We start from the raw sequence: 7391 nt of genomic DNA, 5'->3' as shown, positions 1-7391 counted from the left end.
GGGGTCTGCCGGACCCCTCTTTATACCATTGGGTCATGTAGGCTTTTTCTTTGGTTTAATTGAATTAAACTGTCTGATACTGGTTCTCACAGGGAGTTCAAGGGTGTAGTTTACACCTGTGAGGTAGAAACAATTGAGGGCATTTGTGTCTTAATGGGCCAGAGATTTTTCCCCCTCGTGTCTGGGACCCTGTGGGCGAATCAGCTAATGGTGATTAGCCAAGGGTAGTCTGAGGCCCAGCTGTTAATTAGCCCATTGTTCTTTGCTTTGCTCCGAAGCTTTAAAGACAGTGGCTAAGATCAGCCCATCTGTGCTCTTGGGCATTCCAGGACTGGGCTATATTCCTTTTAATCCTTTTGTGCTCTGAAGCACTTAGGGAAGGCAAGACAGAGTAGAGCAAAAAAGGGGGGTTCTGTCTGGCTCCACAGGTGTGTTGATTCTAGCTATGCAATTGCTTTAGCTAGTATTGTATGTCTGCAGTCGACTTAGCCTAAGACGACTGGTTTTCAACCTGGGGATTGTAGGGGGTCTGTGGAAGAAAAAAATAAATAAATAAAAATGTTCATAGAAAATAGAATTGGCTTTGGTGGGGGCCTGTAAACAGTTTGGGGGTCTGCACTAGTGACAAGGTTGGGAACTACTGCTCTAAGAAATAACTTTCCACAGAGGGGCTGTGCTTCATTTCCTGTCCCACCATGACATGGCTTCTTGGCTTCATGATCTAACAGAGTGAGTTTTGAGGGATCCTGTAGGAACTTGAAGAGTAGCTGTTTCTCTGTGTGGCCACTGCTGTATAATGGACTGTATGATGGATTCCTGCATAGATGTGACACCAATTATTGAAGACTTGAGCCACCACCACTGACCATTTAAGCATCCAGGAGTAAGTATCCTAGGCAAGAAGTAGAGTGAAGAGAGAATACTTAAAATAAGTTAGTTGGGCTCACAGTTGAAAATTGAGAGGGTAAGGGGAGACAAATGCTGCAGCTGTTACCACCATTATATCTACCATCAAGAAAGAGTAGTGATAACATCTGTGTCTGCCTCTGACAAAGTGGGTCTTTGCCCACAAAAGCTTATGCATTAATAAATCTGTTAGTCTATAAGGTGCCACAGGACTTCCTGTTGTTTTTGCAGATACATGCTTAACACAATTTCCCTTCTGATAACAGAATCACAGTGTGTCTTCTCTGTAACTGATACTTAAAGATACTTGCTTTGGAACTGAGACAGCCTTTTTGATTATTTTTATGTACTTTACCTCCTATTTAGTCAATACAGGATCTTTTGCTTCAGAATCCAGCCTGTTCTTCCCTGAGCTGTCTATTGATTTTGGTTGTCATTCTCTCCAAGACTCTTATTGAATGCTTTTGCTGGAATAGACAGTAATGGGATGACCCTCCAGTTCTTGCATTCCTTCAGGTTGCTTTTCTTTTGAAGCGTGATAAGGTAGCTGTGTTTCTAATCTTGTAGGATCTCTTCAGTGTCCCAGATTTTTCCAAATAGATTATACATCATGTTGACTGATGTCTCACTACCTGCCTTGATTGCTTCTGCAGGGATATTGTCTGGACCAGGTGCTTTTCCGCTTTTCAAATGGGCAATGGCTCTTCTGATTTCTTCTTTTGTAGGTCTGCTGCTGTTAATTAGCAGCAGTATATTTGCAGGTGGTAACTCGGGAGGTTCCGTGTGAGCAGGGTGGTTCAGTAGCTCTTCAGAGTTTTCCTTCCATCTACTGAGCTGCTCATTTGGGTTTGTTAGGACCTGCCCCTCCTTATCCTCTGTCAGAAAACCATCATCCATCCATCATGCTCTGACTGGCAACCCCCAAGGAGAATGCAGAAGAGGAAGACTTCGGACAACATGGAGAAGGTCTACTGAGATTGATGGACAATGACTGGGGTACTCCTGGAGCCAGCTAGAAGTCTTGTCACAAGACAGAGTGAAGTGGCGGAGACTTGCAGGTGACCTATGCTCCATGCGGGATACAAGGGTTGAGTAATAGCAGTAGTAATACTGTACCTCCCCATGCCAAGTCTTCTGGCTTTACAGATACTATCTTATCTCAGAACGTCTCTATGGTTATGTCTACACTAGCCCCTTTTGGAAGGGGCATGGTAATGTGCAACTTGGGAAGATGGTAATGAGGTACTGCCATGAATATGCAGTGCCTAATTAGCCTAATTGCAGCCACGCGCAATTCAAAAGCTCCGTGTAGACAGGAGCCTTTTGGAAGGACCCCCAGACTTTGAAAGCCCCTTCTTCCTCAAACCAAATAGTGAGAAGGGGCTTTTGAAGTCCGGGTGTGGTCCTTTCAAAAGACCCCGTTTACGTGGGTGGTGTGTGATTCAAAAGCAGTGCTTTCGAATTGCATTTGCAGCTGCCATTATGCTAATGAAGCACTGCATAGTCATGGCAGTACCTCATTACCATCTTCCCAACTCGTCCATTACCATGCCCCTTCCAAAAGGAAGGGGCTAATGTAGACATGGCCTGTATGGAAGAGCTGCAGAAATAATGTAAATGTTTATTAAAGAAGCGCAATAGTGAAAGAAAAGACACAGTGCCACTAAAAGCAAAAAAACTCTAATATAGAGTAATATATGGTTTGGTTTGATTTTTGAAGTAAGTGGATGTTTTGCTTCAAATTGCTAATGTCCCTCTAATTTTGGAAGGATTTTTTTTTTTTTTTTGGTCTGGGATTACACTCATTTGTTATACCCTAGTGTCACCTATGGTACATCTAAAGTACAGAGACAGAAAATGAACTGTTCACAAAGGCTATGTCTGCACATGCCTTTTGGAAGGAGCATTTAAATTAAGCGGGTTGAAAATGCTAATGAGGCACCGATATGCGTAGTCAGTGCCTCATTTGCATAGTGGCAGCCACCTCGAAAATCCAAAATGCTGCTTTCAAATTACAAACTGGCTGTGTCAGAGTTCCTTCAGAAACGAAACCCCCCTTTCAATAGCACCATTCTTCCCAATTTTTTGGGGGGAAGAAGGGTGCTTTTGAAATCGGGCTTTCTTTTTGAAGGAACTGTGTCTACATGGCTAACTTGCAATTCGAAAGCAACATTTTTGAGGTGGCTGCCACTATGCATATGGGGCACTGAATATTCATATCAGCACCTCATTAGGGAGGGGCATGTGTAGACAAGCCAAAGTGCTTTTAAAAAAAAAAATCTGGGAACATTTTATTGATCTAGGAATGCCCACGATAGGAGGACACTATGGTTGCTAGCAGTGTGTGTGCAGATTTGGGCCAATAATAAGGGAAGGGTAGAAATGCTTTTTCTAGAACTTTGCTCTTACAAAGAGCTTCCTTCTCATCACTATCGCGAGAGGCAAAGCTTTTAAGCAATGTGTGTGCACTTGGGGAAACTGAGGCACGACACAAATTTATGATTTTTTCTGATTTTTTGCCTCCGAGACACTTGACCACACCCTTAGGGATGCTGGTGGAGTGTCCCACTGGATTTTACCCTGCAACCCAGTGCGCTGTACACGGTGGTTATTCCCAATAGGGTTTACAGTGTTGTGCTTGGATCTGAGTCAATGGTGCTGAACACTGTCTGCCCTGAAAGAATGAGTGAGTCTCTTTAAAGGTGCAACCACAGAAAGGTTTATTAAGGGGAAAGGAATTACAAACTGGGATAAACCTGAGTTGACAAACTATAGGTTTTTCCCTTTCCTCTACTAGTTGTTTAGCACAGAGTTTATCTATTTATGACACCAGCCCTTGAATTACATATAGCCACAATAAGCAGCACCCTTAGAATGTCCCGCTACTTACAGCAACTCCCAGGTATTCCATGGAGTCTTCACTGCGTGCTGCAAGGGGAAAGTAGTTAAAGCACAATATTACAAAAATCCTCCTTTAGAGAGGTGCCAGATAATGGCTAGATTACCTGCTGTGGGGTATTATCCCCTTACAAGCAGGGAGGAGAACCACGAGGCTCTCAACCCTAATTCCGGAATCACCTCTTACGATGATCCAGGCGCTCAACCTCCCTCTCGAACAGGGGGGGCAGATGGAATGGGACTGCCTCCTACGACAGTTCCCGAGGTTTGGGGTCGCCTCTTACGACGACTCCCTTAAGGATCGCCTCTTATGACGATTCCTGAGGTTTGGGGTCACCTCTTTACGATGACTCCCTAAGTCGGGCTGCCTGGCCAACGGCTAGCCCTAAGTAAAAAACACCTTTCCTGGTAGTTTCCAAGTACAATATCTGTCCCTATTACGGGCCAGTCAAATTAATCCTTGCCTCTTACTGGCAAAGTAAACTATGGTTTTAGAATTCTCTGATGTTTGATGGAATCTCGGGCTAGCTATAAATAGTGCCCCCTGTGCTTTACATGGGCTAGTAGAAACAAAGGGTTACACAGATTGAATGGTGTTAGCAGAACTGGGGCAGTCCCAGCCTACCACCTATAGTGCTTTGCTGCTGTTTGTTTAGCACATCCAGCAGCAAGCAAAGACGCAACAACACCTGTAAAATACACACATTAACCAGGTCATTACAAGTACATTTGTTTAACTCTCCTTCCTTAGCTCTGTTTTCCAGGCACTGGGCCTGTAATCGCTTCTGTCAGGAGCTAGGAAAGTATGGCTGCACAGGCACGTTTTTACAGTGCCGCGCTGGCCTGACAGGAAAGAGGATTGAAGAAAAGAACCAGGAGGAAAAGGACCAACTTGGTACACAAAAACCTCCTGTAACAAATTTGCAAATAAGCAAGCAAATTTGGAGTGATTTCAGGACGGCCTTAGTTCCCCCCACCGGCCACAGCAATGGTCAATGGGGAGAAGGGCAGGACCGCTGTTGCGGTTTGTCCCTGTCACTGGGTACACACTGGTTAGGCGGTACCACCGGCCGGAACAAACCCTCCGGACAAACCGGAGCCTTCAAGATGGCAGCAAACAGGAACTCTTCTGTGGTGGTATTCAGGAGCTCTTCTCTGTCCCTCGATGACTATTGGAGCAGAGTCCGAGTTCCGGTAGTCGTCCCTCGGTGCTAGGGTGTGACGCTAGAGTACTGTGCTTGTCTTCTTTCTTCTTCAGCTTTTTCCAGGTCCAGATCCCCAGGAGGAGTGAGTCCAGGGCCCTCAGGCTCCTAACTTTATAGGGCCTGTGACGACCTGTTTGAAGTCCACGTTGCATTTTGGTTGCCATAGCACCCAGCAAAGTCCTGAGTTACATATTTATAAGGTATCCAAAATTAACCAATTGAGTATTAGGATTTTAAACTATAACCTATACATATTAACTATCCCTCATGAATATTAACACCAACTGTCATTTCCAACTGTCACAGTTGTTTACTCTGTTCTAGAAAGTTCTATGGTGTTCTTCAAGGGGATTTTTGCAGTAAGTTTTTATAAAGTGCTTTTATGGGCCTGATAGGGAATAAAGTCATGAATTAAACAGCTTAGATGTTTAAATGCTCAGTTCCTAAGGCTTTTGGTTAATATGTGGGGAGAAACACACAGACACCACAGCCCATGGCCAGGGACATATCAAGCACCTCAGATGAGGATCTTTCAACAATCACTAGAGCTAAAAGTACTTTACAAAAGAGGTTAGTATCATTGCCTCCATTTTACAAAGAAGGAAACTGAGGCACTGAAGTGTGGTGCTCAGGATCCCCCACCAGGCTAATAGAAGTATTTAATTCCTTTAATCTGAAAATGATAAAAGTTCACCCTCCTGCCTTACTTGAATGATTAGATGAGTTAAATCAGCTGGGTTTTCAGGCAACCTAGGGAATTAAAACCTGGTGTGTAAGTTAATAACTATATATAGAAACATTAAGAGGATTTGATCTCTTCTGGGCTGTTGGAAATTGTTGTATAAAGAACTCTGGGACTGAAAGACTCTATCACAGTACAGATCCTTTCAGCCTCTTCTGACTGTTGCCTGTGCATATGTCAACATTGCCTGGCAGGAGCCAACCCCAAGGCAGAAAAGGGATTGATTGACATAGCAGCTTCACCTTCAAAACTGTGTTGTCAGGTGGTAATACAGTCTGTATTGATGCATCATGATGATCACAAAGCAAGATTGGGATGTTGCCTATGCTATCAGTGATGGCACCTGTGCTGTGGATGTCACTGATCTAATTGCAGTAGTTGATATCTGTTCCTAGTGCTGCAGCCAAAACTCATTTGTGTGAGGCAAATCATCAGTAATTTGAGGAATCGTATGGACAAGAGGGGCATCACTAGCCCATGTTTCGTCCTCATCCTCACCCAATGAGGCGCAGTTGTGGGAACTCATCAGGATCTTCTCCACGAGACAGCAGAGCCTGCATTGAGTTGTTAAGGCAGATGGCACAGAGTCTGGGTGTCTAGATGGAGGTGGTCAGGGTGGTTTCCACCTGATGGTGGACATGGTCGATGATGGACCCCACCAGTGTGGCTCCTTGATAAAGACCATCCAGGAAGAGACACATTCTTTGGCAAACTCCAGATCCCCTGACCCCTACAACAAAAGGGGCTGAGAGGCCTACAATCTCCCAGTTTGGGCTTCAGTTGCCCCTGGGATGTAGAGCTTGATTCCATGCAACTGCCAGCAAAACTAGAGGGATGCCAACTCTAGATGTCAGAGTTAGAACGCAGAAACTCCGGTTCCCAAAGGCCTGGGAAGTTCTTTAGATAAGTACTTCTCAAGGGTTGGAATGAGACTTGGAAGAGGGAGGTTGTTGAAAGACATATGGTCTAGTGGATGAGAGAACAGCAAAATATTTTAACTGCTAGGACACTGAAAGAACCTGGGAAGGGTGGGAAGGTATAGCTTCCCCTTCTTCTGTTCCTAAAGTTTCCACAGGTCTGTTCTCAGCTTTTGGCACCTCTTTCCCATGCCGCTGACCTGCACGTGCTAAGTATGGGGTCCTGGGCAGTGGAAGAGGCACATCATCAGTGCTTGTGTAACCCACACACCTATGGGTAGTTCACTGTCTCATGTAGTGGCACCTAGATCACTTTGCAGATAGAATGGGTGTCCGCTACAGCCTAATCTGAGAGCCCCTGGCTTTTAGCTCAAACTGGGTGGGGGGTAGCTCAGTGGTTAGCACATTGCTCTTGTAAACTGAGGGTTGTGATTTCAGTCCTTGAGGGGGCCATTTAGGGACCTGGGGCAAGTAGATTTATAAAAAAAAGAAAACCCTGTCTGGGATGGTGATAGGCCCTGCTGTGAGGGGGGGCTGGACTATATGACCTCTGAAGGTCCCTTCCAGTTCTGTGAAATAGGTACATTTCCATATGATAGAGGTGCCTGCACTAAGCTCCAGAGGTCCTAATTGTCTGTCTGTGGGTAGTTACACTTGCAGGAATAATCTTACCACATCCTGGAGTAATCACTGTCCAAAGTGGGCAATGGGGCAGGGGGAGAA

The sequence above is a fragment of the Carettochelys insculpta genome, chromosome 1 (genome assembly GCF_033958435.1).
Source record: "Carettochelys insculpta isolate YL-2023 chromosome 1, ASM3395843v1, whole genome shotgun sequence".
Lineage (NCBI taxonomy): Eukaryota > Metazoa > Chordata > Testudines > Carettochelyidae > Carettochelys > Carettochelys insculpta.
This window is presented reverse-complemented; position numbering follows the sequence as displayed.